General features: G+C 47.6%; 1 protein-coding gene across 2 annotated transcripts in view; it reads right to left on the minus strand.

The window, feature by feature from the left end:
* Nucleotides 1-16,343, minus strand: part of SPIC (Spi-C transcription factor) — a 52,685-nt gene that overhangs the window by 25,131 nt on the left and 11,211 nt on the right. The window lies entirely within an intron of this gene.

A 16,343-nucleotide genomic window follows, 5' to 3' on the forward strand; every position in this document is an offset into this window, starting at 1 on the left:
GTTAATTCATAGTTTTGATGCCTTCAGAGTGAATCTACAATTTTCATAAAGAGGTAATGAACTTGGCACTCAATTTGTGATGAAAAAAGGAATCAATTTTATTGTCATCCAAAAAACACTCTAAACACATCAGGACCTTCATTAGAGAATTTTTGATTGCTGGATGCTATGTTTATAAGTGAAAGCACACTTAGGTATCGCGACAACCGTCGCTAAGGAACAGTGCTGTGATGGCAGCCCCAGAGGGGATTTCTCATACTCCTGCACTGATTAGAAGCCCTTCACCTTCATATTAAACAGTGTAAATTTATTTTAACAGTGGATGGGGTTAATCTGCTCAGTTGAGAGCTTTTCCCCATTAAGGCTCAGCTGTGCATTGTTAGCCACTGTCATCTTTTATATATACTGGGTCCTGGCTAGCACTCATTGTCAGAGAAGGCTTATGCTGCATTGCTGGAGGTTGTTGTTGGTTACTATTGGAGAAGGCGATTGGTGGATTTATCTGTGACTATTACTAGGTTTTGAGTGTGATACTTCCCTTTCCTCTCCTACTTTGGTTTTTACCCATCCTCCACTCCCTGGTGAATTTCTCTGCTATATGTATGAGCATATTTATATGTTTGGTATTTTTTGTTATCCTTGTTTGTATTACCTTGTTAGTCTGGTTGGTGTACTACATTATACTACTACTCCCCTCTTCCCTGGGTGGGGGAAGGGTACAGACTGAGGGCGGATTTCAGGAGCTAAGGCAAGGTACATGGCCCAGGCATCTTCACCATCAGAAGTAATCCGGGGAGCAGAGTGCGCTAGGGCGCCCCTAACATTAGGGACAGGGAAGGAGCCCCTGGTCGTGGGACACCCAACAACAGAGTTCTGACATCAAGTATGTGATTTGCATACTTCTGGCCCCATTCAACTAAAAGTATCGGCCTCACTCAGTTCATTTGTATTGAGGGAGGCCAAGAATGTCTAGTCAGGACATGACCATAATTATGCAAATCGCTTGCTTGTAGTCATGTGACTGACTGCCTGCTCTCACTGGCAACACTTGAGTAGCTTAACAGCATGCGGTGTGCACACTGTAAGGATTCAGAACTTTGCAGTCACATAGAGTGGTGTCAGGCTTTCATCTGAAGCCTGGAAAACCCCTTCAAAAGCCTAAACCACGTGAGTGAGCTTGAGAGTGTGTTGCTCCAAAGTGGGTTGGGGAACAAAAAAATCAGTGACTTGATTCAGAGACCTTAGAAGGGAGGAACTTATTAATTCATTGTGTTTATTTGTATATATATTTGTATATATTCCTATGCTACCTGTGGCATCCTCATTAGTAAAATGAGCGCCACGATTAACAAAGCCATTCTGTGTACATCGTATTGCATGTTTGCAGTCTTTGATCAGCAGGTCAATGGTGTATACTACTATGCAAGATGTGACCACGTTACTAGATACAAATGAGTGACTTGTAACACTAAGATCCATTGACATCACCAAAAGATGTTTGCTGCTCACTGAACAGGTGATTAGTGGGATAAATGTGGGTAAGGAAGGTAACTTGAAGGTGCAGAATGCAGATCGATGAGGCAATTAGCTGGGTGACAGATAGAAGGTGGCATAAATTAGAGAGTGTCAAGGAGGCTAGTCCTGATCTGGCAGACCTCAAAATTTGCTAGTTTGACAGATGAAGGGGATATCTGTACAGAATTTCTACAACAAGACACTTCATTGGAAAGCCAGGGAAACATTTGCTCCTGTAAGGAGGGTTAAAATTAGCACAGGGCAGGTCAGATAGGTACTGGTAGTGATGGATTCACTTATTAGGTGAGCAGATAGGGCAATCAGTCACACAGACCGGGACTGTCGAACTGTGTGTTGTTTTCTTGGTGCTCGAGGGCCACATTCCATGGATCGGGTTTATACATTACTGGGAGGAGCTGGAAAGGTCCCAGCAGTCATGGTGTACATTGGCATCAATGATAAAGTTAAAGAAATGCAGGAGATCCTTAAAAATGATTTCAGGGTTTTAGGACATAAGTTTAAGGCTATGTGCACACGCTGCGGTTTTTGCTGCGGTTTTGGCCGCAGCAGAACTGCAGCAGTTCTGCAGACAGTGTACAGTAGCATGTTATGCTATGGGATTTACATTCTGCTGTGCACATGCTGCGGATTTTTAACTGCTGAAAAGCTGCGGTTTTGAATCCGCAGAAAGAATTGACATGTCAATTGTTTCTGTGGATTCTGCTGCGGTTTGCCACCTATTCCATTGTTCAGGTGGCAAACCACAGGGCAAAACCGCAGGCCAATCCGCAGGTAAAACAACAGGTCATTATACCTGCGGTTCCGCAGATAAGAATCCGCAGACCAATCCGCAGTGTGTGCACATAGCCTAAGACAAACAGCTCAAAAGTAGTATTTTTTTTTCAAATACTACATGTGCCAAGCAAGAGAGAAAGGTAGAATTTAGGAAGGCAAACAAACGGCTCAGGAACTGGTGCAAGAATGAGGATTTTGGGTTTCTAGAGAACTGGGTTAGCTTCCCTATTGGCTTCAAGTTTTAAAGTTCTGATAATACTGTATATTTAATAATGACTTTGCAGAGGGCATGTAGAGTACTATTTCAGTTTTTGTAGATGTTACTATGTTCTGCAAGGTAATCAGCAAAGAGAATCATAATTTAACCCCTTAGTGATGGGGCCAATTTTGACCTTAATGACCAAGCCAAATTTTACAATTCTGACCAGTGTCACTGTATGAGGAAATAACTCCGGAAAAGCTTCATCGGATCCCACTAATTCTGAAAATGTTTTTCCTGACATATTGTACTTCATGATAGGGGTAACATTTGTTTAATATGGCTTACATTTGTGAAAAAAATTGAAATTTGGCAAAAATTTAGCAATTTCCAAACTTTTGTCTACTTTTACTTAAATTTTTTAAAAACATTTTTTTTTTTGCTAGGAAGTTAGAAGTGTTAAAAGTTGACCAGTGTTTTCTTATTTTTCCAACAAAATTTACAATACCATTTTTTCCAAGAGACCACATCACATTTTAAGTGACTTTGAGGGGCCCATATGACAGGAAATACCCAAAAGTGGCACCATTCTAAAGACTGCACCACTCAAGATACTCAAAAACCACATTCAATACGTTTATTAACCCTTCAGTTGCTTCACAGGAATTGAAGCAATGTGTTAGGAAAAAATGAACATTTAACTTTTTTCACAAAAAATGTGCTTAAGACTAGAGTTGAGCGAAACAGGTCGGCCAAATTCAGAATCCGCCGACTTTTGCTAAAGTCGGGTTTCGCCTATTGAAACCCAACCATAGCGTGAAGTCGGCCATGAGGTCGCCGACTTGAGCGCCAAAGTCGCGTTTCAAATAATGCTTCCAGCGCCTTTTCTCTGCCAATCACCAAGGACGCACACCGCCATCTTACTTCTTCCTATCTTAGAATAGGGAGAGGTGCTGCTGCTGATTCTGAATAGGGAGAGCGTTAGGCAGGGAAGAAGAAAAAAAATAGCTTCTGCTGCTAGCGCTTTTCACTGTACAGTTAGTGTGCAGTGAAAGGGGAGGATTTTTGTTGTGTGCAGCAGCACTGGTGGTGATTATGCTGCCTTTTAATGCTACCTGATAGCTGCATTGCTGTGTGCACACTGCTGTTCAAACTGCTTTTTTCAAAGCACTCCAACTTTTATTATTTTTTTCTGCTCAGTTACCGAGCATTCATTTTTTCACACACCGTATAGCGGTGTACGCTCCTCACACACTACCTTGTACCGGCTGGTATCACGGACAAATGCAAGCTGTGTGTGACTCTGGAAAAACAAAAAGAGGAGATTTTCCATACCTACACCGTATAGAGCTGTCCACTTTTCAAACAGTGAAGCTATCTGTGTGTGACTCTGGAAAAACAAAAAGAGGAGATTTTCCATTTTTCCAGACCTACTATAGAGCTGTCCATTTTTCAAACAGTGAAGCTGTGTGTGACTCTGGAAAAACAAAAGAGGAGATATTTCATTTTTCCAGACCTACACCGTATAGCGCTGTCTGCTTTTCAAACAGTGAAGCTATCTGCTGTTTGATCACGGTCAAATCTATACAGAGACAGCGTGTGTCACTCCGCATAAAAATAGATGGAGATTTACAATTTTCCATACAGACACCATATAGAGCTGTCCGATTCTCAAACAGTATTATATCTGCCGTTCGCATTACGGTCACATTTATACAGAGTCAGCGTGTGTGTGTGTGTGTGTGACACTCCGTAAATACATATACGGACATTTCCATTTCTCCATACACCGTATTGAGCTGTCCGATTCTCAAACAGTATTGTATATCTGCTGTTCGCATTACAGTCACATCTATACAGAGTCAGCGTGTGTGTGACACTCCATAAATACATATACACAGATTGTTAGTTTCACTAAAAACGTATACAGCTGTACACTTCTGATACAGTACCGTATATCTGCTTGTTGGATTACTGTCAAATACATACTGGTAGAGCGTCTGTGACTAACAAAATATATACGGAGATTTCATTTTTTAAATACACCTTACACAGCTGTACGCTCCTCATGCAGTACCATCTCTCTTCTGGTATTTTTGGTACATTTTCCCAAACATGAGATAGTATGGTGGAAGAGGCCGCGGATGTGGGCAGGGGGGGCAGCTGGTTCTGGCAAAAGCACAATAGCAGCTAAGGAAGGAGATGTTGAGCCTGCGTCATCGTCTGGCACAAGAAGGCCTTTAAGGTTCCCTTTTCTGGGAGTAGGTAAACCGCTTTTAAAGCCGGAGCATCAGGAACAGGTTTTGGCTTATATTGCCGAAACAGCCTCCAGCTCTATTGCCTCCTCTTCTGAAGTTACAAAAACTGCAAGCACAGAGTCATCAGTGCAGGCCTCTGGTCAGGAACAACACCTTTCGTTGTGTCCTTCACCCACACCAAAAGTGAAGGATGCTGCAGCACACACTTCAGATTACTCCATGGAGCTCTTTTCACATACCATTCCTGGGTTATCAAGTCAAATCCTGAATTCCCCAGTCCAAGATGAATCTGACATGGAGTGCACTGATGCACAGCCACTGCTAGATGAATCTGCTGGTACATTCACCCACTACATTGCCCTCGCAGTCTACTGAGCTCGAATCAGACCCTGATGAAACTCAGGTGCCCCTTCCCGCATACTATACCACCTTACACGGTGACACAGAGGAAGGTGCAGATGACATTGAAGACAAGGTCATGGATGACCCAGTTGTTGACCCGGATTGGCATCCATTGGGGGAAGAGGGTGCTGGTGACAATAGGTCAGAACAGGAGAAGGATCCGCAGCAGGCATCATCATCGCAGCAGCGGTTATCCAGCAGGCCCGTAGCTGTCAAAAAACTTGGCAAAAAAACTAAAAGTTGCAGGACAGCTTGGCCAGATGGTCAAATTAGCACAGCGTGCAAGCGCTGAAAATTTGTACCATAGTAGGAAGAGTGCAGTGTGGCACTTTTTTGAACAAAATCCTACTGATGATGCAAAGGTTATCTGTAAGAAGTCCGAAAGACCTTTAGCAGAGGGAAAAATCTAAGAAATTTGAATACCAGTTGCATGCTTAGACATTTAACCAACATGCATTTGCAAGCGTGGATGGACTACAAAAGCTCAGGTAGCACATGTGCACCTGCTCCGACTGAAGTTAGCCAGCAACGCTCCATCGCCTCCCCCACTGTAAGGCCACCGCTAAGCACACCACCATCAAGAAATGTTGAGGTGTCGTTGCTAGGCCAAACCAGTTAGGCAATCACAATATTTTTGCGAGGAAACACTGAATCTAGGCCATCAACACCCTCACCATCACCAACCCTTTCTCAGTCCGTCATGTCCAATGCTAGTTCCCCCATATGCAGCTTTCAAGTCCAGCTCACCCTACCAGACACTCTGAGTAGGACAAGAAAGTACTCATCCTCTCATCCATGTACACTGGCTTTGAATGCCTACATTGCCAAACTGATCTCATTAGAGATGATGCCCTTCTGTTTGGTAGAAAGCGAAGCTTTCCGAGAGCACATGGCCTACGCTGTCCCACGCTATGACCTACCCAGTCGGCACTTCTTTTCTCAAAAAGCCATCCCTGCCCTCCACCGACATGTGAAAGACTACATTGTCCATGCACTAATACATTCAATGAGTGGAAAGGTACACCTCACAACAGATGCATGAACCAGTAGGCATGGCCAGGGCCATTACGTGTCCATCACTGCGCACTGGGTTAATGTGGTGGATGCAGGCTCCACAGGGGACAGCAGCGGTAGAACAGTGCTGCCTAGCCCACGGTATAGGAAACAGTTGGCTGTAGGCGTTCAACCCTCCTCCTCTTCCAGAACCGAAAGCTCATCGACAGAGCGCAGTCGCACGAGCACTCCATCCACATCTGTCAGTGTTGCAAACGAGGTGTCCCACTATCGACCAGCTAGTGGTAATCGGCAGTGTCAATGTCACGTGGACCCGTCCTGTGTGACACGAACCGCAGGCCGGTAACTGAAACAACAAGACACAGGGGAAGGGGAAACAGTTACAACGGTGGGCCCTGCGATAGGGGACGGGGATGTGGAGACCTCCTGCACTCCCCTGAGTCGGTGTCCCTCACACTCCTAACGTTCCCTATACAGGCTCCTCACCTGTCACCCTAGCACACCCTACACCTATCCCTTGCTAGGGAGCTGGGTGGTGCAGGCACTGGCCCCACCGCTGTACTAATACACACCAGGGAAAAATACAAACAGGGGAAACACCAAAAACACTTATCTTGCTCTGCTGCAGCACCAGGCAGCAGAGTGCATCACCGGATTAACTTTTCACAGTGGCTCGACACCTCAGAGCCAGCTGCCACCTTCACCATCTCACTCTGCTGCGGACACCGGGCAGACAGAGTTCAACACCAGTTTCAGCAGTGGCTCCAACCTTCAAGCCAGCTGCTAACTTCACCAGGTTTCTGCAGTGGCTTCACACTTCAGCCAGCTGCTCCCTTCACCGTGGTTGGAATCCCAAAAAGACGCTATCACCAACCCCTGCACATAGACCATGTGACCCTATATAGGAAAAGGGAATGGTCAAATGATCAGGGGCCAAAAGCTGCTATAACCCCAGAGACCACCGGGGGCAAAAGGCAAAGCAAAGAAAACATCAAGTGCAATGACCCTAACGGCCAACGGGGGCAAAACTAGAACTGAAACCACCAGCTTAAGGAAAAAAAAGGTTACTTGTGCATTTATGTGTCATAATCCAACCTGGATAATGACAGTATCCTCCCTCAATGAGGGTCCTCTGGACCCTCAAGACCGCTCCTCATCAGGGAACCACCTACAGCGGGGACGCCCAGATCCAGAGTTCACCCCTGCAACTACCTGCACGTCAGGTTGATGACAAACGAGCACCGCTGGTATTGGCAAAGTATGTTCCGGAGGCACCACCCATCTCCAAAGCGCCGATCTGGGGAGCGAGAGGTGTATGGGCAAGTATGTGGATAACTCCAGCTGGTAAGTCTCTGGGCTCTGGATAGCCGACACCAGATACGGCCTGATCACCTGAGAATTCCAGACCCCCGCAACACACTTCCACTGGATGTTTTTGGTGGCCACCCATACATGCTCGTTCACACACAGGTCCGGACCTGAAGATTTATTGCCACGCATTCATTTGTCACAATACAGTGAACTCTCTCTGGAACTGACAACAGAGGCGTCCCCCTGTGTCACCACAGTCACACCCCCGCAATTCACCAAGGGAAACACCACCCTCCAACCCCTCCTACTACTTGGACTGTACCTCTCAAGGTTGGCTAATGGCAAGGGTTGAGCCTTGCCCCTACTCTCCTGCAGCACCTCACCTGCTACCACTGGAGAGGAAGGGGATGATTGTAGAGAGATGGCTGAGACAGTAGCCCCTAGGCAGCAGCCCTCACACGACTGGTCCCAGCTGACTACTTCCCTAGTTCGCCAATCTAAGACCGGGTTGTGTTTTTTAGACCAAGGGGGGCCCACAACGATAGGTGCTGGATTTCCCTACAAGACGTAGTATGGCTGGGACACATCCTGATGTCCGCTATGCAGCTCAATGTCTTCTACGACTTGGTTTAACCCCCCCTGGCTCAGTGGGACAGAGTTAATGGCCTGGACGCTTATGGGTTTGTCCAGTGTCTTACACCTCAGACTATGAGTCTGGACAACCCGAGCATCCACCAGACTGACTTCTGCTCCACTGTCCACAAGCACCGGTATGCCCTCAGGTACCACGTCAACCATCACCTCTGTTGTCATAGTACCTTCTGAGGCCGAGGAGGAAATATACACTCCCAGGTCGTCTTCCTCCACACGACCAGGGGAACACGGCTTCTCTGACAGTACAGAAGTTTCGGCGTCAGTGCCAAGGACTAATCCATTAGTCTGCTCACTACAGGGATGTTCCCCTTCACCTTGGGGAACACCAGGCAGCACCATGGGGACACTGACTCCACCCACCTGCCTTGGTACGTCCGCCTGTATAAGCAAGTCCTGCTCCCCAGCAGGGACTCCACGGCACATCCTCGCCAAAGCCATACATGGACCCTCTAGTTGAGGCAGAGGATAGGCCTCAGACCCATAATTCAGTTGCAGGTGCTGCTGAAACACATCATTCAGCTCCTCACTAACCTCAGTGAGGGCCAGCAGAAACTGCTCACTGGTCTGCACTTGGCCCATGGCTCAACAGAGAAAAATGTTACGGTAGGTGATAATGTGATGGTCACGTGTGATTGGACACACCGCCTCCAGCATGGCGAATTTCTCTGACACGCGTGACCCTGGATACACCACCTCCAGTAGGGCGAGTTTAAATAATATAACGTGCAGCTGGATACACCGCCTCCAGCAGGCGAATTTCAGAATTACACGTGTATCTGGATACACCGCCTCCAGCCGAGCGAATTTAAATAATAAAGGGAAACACCAGGGAAAACACCACTTAGCTTTGCTCTGTTGCTATTGCTCCAAGCAACAGAGTATGACACCAAAGTTCAGCTTCACCCCTGAAGCTCGATACCTTAATTCAGCTTCCACCTGAAGCTATAACACCAGAGCTCCCCTGAGCTGCCAGGCACTCCTCTCTGTAGTTCCTTCCTCCACCAGACTTGGTTGGAAATGAGCAATATCACCAACAGTGATTACAACCACCTGACACTTTTATAGGTAAGAGCCAGCAATCACACCTGCTTCATAATCACGTGCACTAAACTAAAGTAACCAGAGTGCAATGACCCTAGCGGCCACTGGGGGCAAAACTAGAACTGAAACCACACAGTGCAATGACCCTAATGGCCACCGGGTCAAAAACTAACTTTAAGCGCACAGCTTAAGGAAAAAAAGGTTACTTGTGCATTTATCTGTCATAATCCAACCTGGATCTTGACAGGCAGCAGGCTGTTTTAAAAATGATGTCTTTGGGCGACAGTAGACACACCGTGGAGGTACTGGCCGACTACTTGCATCGACAAACTGAGTCATGGCTGGGCAGTCTACATCTTGAGCCAGGCAAGGTAGTCAGTGATAATGGACGGAATTTTGTGGCAGCCATAGCCCTTTCAAAACTCACACACATACCTTGCCTGGCTCATACCTTGAACCTGGTGGTGCAGTGCTTCCTAAATAATTATCCGGAGTTAACAGCCCTGATCCATAAGGTGCGAAGACTGTACTTGCACATCCGTCGCTCAAACGTCCACTCCAGTCATACGCAGAAGCTGCAGCGATCACTCAACCTCCCCAAGCACCGCCTAATCATAGATGTTGCTAAAAGATGGAACTCCACCATGCACATGGTTGAGAGGCTGTGCGAACAGAGGCAAGCTGTAATGCATTTGTGGGAGGATACACGGGCAGGCAGTTTGAGGGCAGACATGGAATTGTAGGGTGTGCAGTGGTCAAAGCTGAAAGACCTCTGTAAAGTCCTTCAGTGTTTTGAGGAATGCACACGGCTGGTAAGCACAGATGACACCATCATAAGCATGAGCACACCACTTATGCGTCTGCATATGCAAACTTTGACGCACATCAAGGATCAGGCGTCTGCAGCTGAGGAGCAACAGGAGGAGAAGGATGGAAGCCTTGATGACAGTCAGCCATTGTCTGGTCAGGGAACAGGCGTGGACGAGTTGGAAGCATAAGTGGAAGATGAGGAGGAGGATGAGGGGGATGATTATTTTGGGGAGGAGGATGCTTCTCAGGGCGCAAGAGAACATGTGGGCGTGCCAAGGTCAGGTACAGGGTTTGTGTGTGACTGGAGGGATGTGTATTTGCCAGAAAGTGCTCCTCCACCCACCACTGGCAGTGCAGCATTGACACCTGGAACAATGGCCCACATGTGTGACTATGCCTTGCAGATCCTAAAAAGGGACCCCCGCATTGCCAAAATCATGAGGGATGATGACTACTGGTTGGTCAGCATCCTCGATCCATGCTATAAAGGCAAATTACACAACATCATGCCACAGGAGAACTTAGAGCTAATATTGGCTAGCAAACAAGCAACTATGGTAAACAGGTTGTTTGAGGCATTCCCAGCACACAGCAGGGGGGTGGGTTCTCCCACGAGCCGTAGTGGGCAAAATGGAAGAGGTGCTCGTGGTGCACACAGCCAAACTGGCGTTGGAGACAGGGGTTTCCTGACCGTGTTGTGGTCTGATTTCTCAAGTCCCTCGCACATGACAGCTAATACAGAATCGATTGCAAGTGACAGGAGACAGCAGTTGTCAACTATGGTTACAAACTACTTCGCCTCCCATATCGAGATTCTGCCTCACAGGTCATTCCCCTTTGATTATTGGGCCTCAAAGCTGGACACATGGCCTGAATTGGCACAATATGCCTTACAGGAGCTCGCTTGCCCTGCTGGTAGTGTGCAATCTGAAAGAGCCTTCAGTGCTGCTGGATCAATCCTGACGGAAAAAAAGACCCGTCTGTCAACCCAAAATTTTGATGATCTAACCTTCATTAAAATGAACCATGCATGGGGTTCAAAAGATTTTGTCCCACCCTCCCCTGATAACACATAGGTTGCCAGAAAAAAGGCTCCCTTTTGTCCTCCTCTTCCTCTGACTTCTCCAATTCCTCCATTTGCATCAGCTGAAAGTCCAGCCTACACAGCAACATATGCCATTTTTTAAACCACCCGAAATGTGCTGCCCTCCCACCCCAGGGTCAACACATGCTGCACCCAGGCAAGTGCTATTGCCCTGAACCGGTGTGTGGCCCCACCCTTGGGCGACGGGATGGCCACAGGGCCTCTCATAGTACAATAAATTGTCTCTGACGGTGGGGGGGCCCACTCGCCGTCAGACACACTGGTGTACTATGAGGAGCCCTGTGCCAGTACCGGCGCTCACGATTGGGTCCCCCCTGCTTGCTCAAGGACACAGCACTTGCAATACTTACCTCTCCATGCTCCACCGCTGTGTAGTCTGGCCAGTTAAATCCGTCACAGGGACGGCCACTACAAATTTGGTGTACTGATCAATGGTGGTTAAGATGTAGCTATGTCCTGTGTTGCTGGCCTCTACCTTCAGATTACCAATGGCTATCATTTGTAATGGACGTCAACTCCCAATTGGATGCAGTGGTGCTTTATGATCACCTTTCTCTTTTTCATAGTCACAGACGTGTGACATTCCTGCCACCATTTTCAATGTCTCCTCTCATGGCAATCAAATAGAATCCCCTACGGCCTGTGGCTTTTGTGTTTTGCACTCAAAAGTGACCAGACAGATCATGATAGGCAGTGAGGACCATGTCTACAGCTCTCCCTGTGATCACAATTTGATGGAGACGAGTTACTGTGATGGGATCGACGCTACTTTGATACAGCAACCCTTTCTTCACTAATTTGCGTTTTAGCTGTATCCACAGTTAAAATTATTGAGGGTCAGCATCGCCTCTGCGAATTCTCCCGAGAGGTTTTCCCGTGATTACTAATTCAAAAACATCTAAAATCACTCGACTTTACGTCTGTACTTTTATCCATCTACTTTCCTCTAGCAGAGAGTCTGGACTGGCAGACTGACACTGAAATATAAACTAAGATTTCAAAGTACTCCAACACTGTATACTGGTGTACGTTTCGAATACATTTCCCTTTTTCTCATTTTTATATTCGGGTGTAATCCATACTGAGCCTGTGAGAGTTTGTATCTTACTATGGTAAAATATAAGGAGATTTAAAATTACACCAACACTGTATGCAGCTGAACGATTGTAAAACATTACCCTTTTTCAAGTTTTTATATTCTTGTGTAATCCATACTGAGCCTGTGAGAGGCTGTGTGTTACTCTTGAAATATACACTCACTGGCCACTTTATTAGGTACACCTGTCCAACTGTGCGTTAAGACTTAATTTCTAATCAGCCAATCACATGGCGGCAACTCAGTGCATTTAGGCATGTAGACATGGTCAAGACAATCTCCTGCAGTTCAAACCGAGCATCAGTATGGGGAAGAAAGGTGATTTGAGTGCCTTTGAACGTGGCATGATTGTTGGTGCCAGAAGGGCTGGTCTGAGAATTTCAGAAACTGCTGATCTACTGGGATTTTCACGCACAACCATCTCTAGGGTTTACAGAGAATGGTCCGAAAAAGAAAAAAAATCCAGTGAGCGGCAGTTCTGTGGCCGGAAATGCCATGTTGATGCCAGAGGTCAGAGGAGAATGGGCAGACTGGTTCGAGCTGATAGAAAGGCAACAGTGACTCAAATTGCCACCCGTTACAACCAAGGTAGGCAGAAGAGCATCTCTGAACGCACAGTGCGTCGAACTTTGAGGCAGATGGGCTACAGCAGCAGAAGACCACACTGGGTACCACTCCTCTCAGCTAAGAACAGGAAACTGAGGCTACAATTTGCACAAGCTCATCGAAATTGGACAGTAGAAGATTGGAAAAACGTTGCCTGGTCTGATGAGTCTCGATTTCTGCTGCGACATTCGGATGGTAGGGTCAGAATTTGGCGTAAACAACATGAAAGCATGGATCCATCCTGCCTTGTATCAACGGTTCAGGCTGGTGGTGGTGGTGTCATGGTGTGGGAAATTTTTTCTGGGCACTCTTTGGGCCCCTTGGTACCAATTGAGCATCGTTGCAACGCCACAGCCTACCTGAGTATTGTTGCTGACCATGTCCATCCCTTTATGACCACAATGTACCCAACATCTGATTGCTACTTTCAGCAGGATAATGCGCCATGTCATAAAGCTCGAATCATCTCAGATTGGTTTCTTGAACATGACAATGAGTTTACTGTACTCAAATGGCCTCCTCAGTCACCAGATCTCAATCCAATAGAGCATCTTTGGGATGTGGTGGAACGGGAGATTCGCATCAGGGATGTGCAGCCGACAAATCTGCGCCAACTGTGTGATGCCATCATCTCAATATGGTCCAAAATCTCTGAGGAATGCTTCCAGCACCTTGTTGAATCTCTGCCACGAAGAATTGAGGCAGTTCTGAAGGCAAAAGGGGGTCCAACCCCTTACTAGCATGGTGTACCTAATAAAGTGGCCAGTGAGTGTATATGTAGATCGCCAAATGACCCCAACACTTTATACAACAGTACTCTTGGGATCCATTCCCCTTTTACTGCTTTTTATATTGTTGTGTAATCCATACTGGGCCTCAGAGCATCTGTGTCTGCCTCCTGAAATAAATGCAGAGATTTTGAATGTTGAAACTATACTATATATGTCATGCCGCGCTCACCAGGAGGCGGGGCTTCGGTCCCGACGTCACTCCCTCCGCTACGGCGGTCCCTCAGGGGCTCCCGTCGGGTGCACACGTACAGCTCTCGTCCCCGGGACTCCTCCTCCATGTCACGTTTGCGCGCTCCTACCAGTGCTGTCTCCGGGTCGGTCCTCCCTATGGTAATGGAGGACCTGACCCAGAAGCTGTAGTGGTCATGTGCTTTCTGGCTAGGATCTGACCTGGAACCTGTCATGGTCATGTGTTATATCAGGCTACCTTCCCCTGTGGGAGGTGCCTAATTATTGTTGTGCTTCATGGCTGGGTCTGCTGTGTCCCTGCCTGGCTGTGCGCTGTTCTCAGGTCCTCTGCTCTGTCTTGTATTCTATTGTGCTCTTAGCACTCGTTCTGAACTCTCACTTGCTTCATGCTCAGTTGTGCCTCCTGGCACACTCTCGTATCCTGTCGTCTGTTTCTTGCTCAGTCGTGCCTCCTGGCACTCACTCTGTCCCTACGCTCCATTACACCTCCTGGCACGACTGCTGCTCCATTCAGTACTCTGTCGTGCTCCTTGCACGTGTCCTGCTTTGTTTACCTCCGGACGTATTACTCGCTACACGCCATACGTGCTCACGTGTACCTGTCTCGCACTATCCTGTAGTTAGCGAACTTCCGTGTACACCCCTGGTATTCCTAGTACCCAGTACCGTTCTTCAGACATACTCACCCGTATCTCCTGTGAGCCGCCCCTCTCGGTACCGGCTGCCGTGGTACCTGAACCCCTGGGCTTGCTCCTAACGGTCCCTGTATAGGGGTCTGTTCCACCTGGCAATTCGCCCGGGGCCCCACTCCTGGAGTCTCCGACTCCAGACCTACAATCCTAACAATATATACCTTGGATATGGCGATACTGTACCCTTTTTTGACTTTTTAGATTGTTGTCGAATCCATACTGGCCACGACAGCATCTGTGTCTGCCTCCTCAAATATATACGTAGATTTATAATGTTGAAACTATACAATATATCCCTGTTATCTGGTGTTAAAATGAGACGCTACGCAGGGTCGGGGGTTACTTAGTACCGGGCCTTTCAGGCTCTTTTAAGGGGGAAGTATGTCATGGTGGTGATTGGGACTCGGTCCGTGGCCCTGGGTGTCCAATAAAGAAGATGACAGTTCAAATGAGGGGGAAGATGGTATGATAATTAATTTGGAAAAGGGGGATCGTGACGCCACCCGTGGTAATCGGCTAGGGTAGCCGATGCTGCAATGCAGATCCTCTGGGCCGGCGTTAAAGCAGCCAAGATGATGAAGATCTCCACAGGCAGAGCTGTATCCCAGGGCAGTTGAGATGGTGTTTGTGAGCCATTGACGGTGATGGTGAGTGTAGCGTGTGTAGCAGACGAGTTGTAAAAGCCACCAAGGACATAGATGGGTGACGTTTCTGAGTTTTTCCTCTAAAGTTTTGTGCACAAGATGACCCGATTGGTACTGTGTCATCCGAGGGAGGGGTCCGGCAAACTCCAAGCTAGATCAGGAACACCTGTTCAAGACTCCTCCTTGTGTATCCTTTCTAGGTCGTGTCTCTGTGCTGATCTCTCTCTTCCTTCGTGCTGTGCACCTTCGCAAACAGTGTCCCAAGCTGGCAGCCACGAATCACACCAGGCGACATGGATCAGGCTCCGGGGTCCTTTATTCCAACTGCTGCCTTTTTGAGTATTGAATGCGGCTGCGACTGAGGCACTTAAAGTTACCTCAGCCTCCGTCTTTCTAGCGGAGCCCTGTGTTTCTCCACTACCTTCAGGAGCCACCTTCCCCAACAAGGCATGGTCCTTCCTTCTCCAGAAACGTGCTTCACAGGTGGCTTATTGCACTTCCCGTGCCCCAAGGACCCTTTCCTTCCAGTCTATGAGCTTGGACAATATTTTTCTCTTTTCTCTGACCCTCAGCCCTCTCACAGCAATCCTGCTCTTACTCTGTCCTGTCACCGACTGACAACTCTCTAGAAAGATCCGTTTACCTCAGACTAGCTCCACCCATCAACTGTCAGCTTGCTCTCTCTGATTGGATGACCACAATCACTCCACTACCTAAGCTCCTCCCACTGTACCAACCTTCCACACTAACCCCCAACACCCTTTCCTAGTCAGTCTGGGATGAGGCCATCCTCCCGCCAGGTACACCCAGAAAGCACTGACTAACTAGTGTGCGTGTTGAGTGCAGGGTTAGGAGTCCTGAGTGGTGATCCCTCCTTACCAGAAGGTGGGATACCTCACCTTTGGATGAGGTGCAGTACCTCTATCGTGACCGTACCCTCAGGGGCGCCATAGTACCCTTTCTCAACTTTCGATATCGTTGTTGGATCCATACTGGGCCTGAGAGCATCTGTGTCACCTGGAACCGTCCTGTGTGACACGACCCGCACGTCGGTAACTAAAATCACAAGACATGGCATGTGTAACTGTCCTGTGTAACACGACCCGCAGGCCGGTAACTAAAACAACAAGACACGGGGGAAGGGGAAACAATTACAATGGTGGCCCTCGTGTCTTGTTGTTTTAGTTACTGGCCTGTGGGTCGTGTCACACAGGACAGTTA

Source organism: Dendrobates tinctorius, unplaced genomic scaffold, assembly GCF_039654945.1.
Source record: "Dendrobates tinctorius isolate UK_male_01 unplaced genomic scaffold, ASM3965494v1 ptg000139l, whole genome shotgun sequence".
Classification (NCBI taxonomy): domain Eukaryota; kingdom Metazoa; phylum Chordata; class Amphibia; order Anura; family Dendrobatidae; genus Dendrobates; species Dendrobates tinctorius.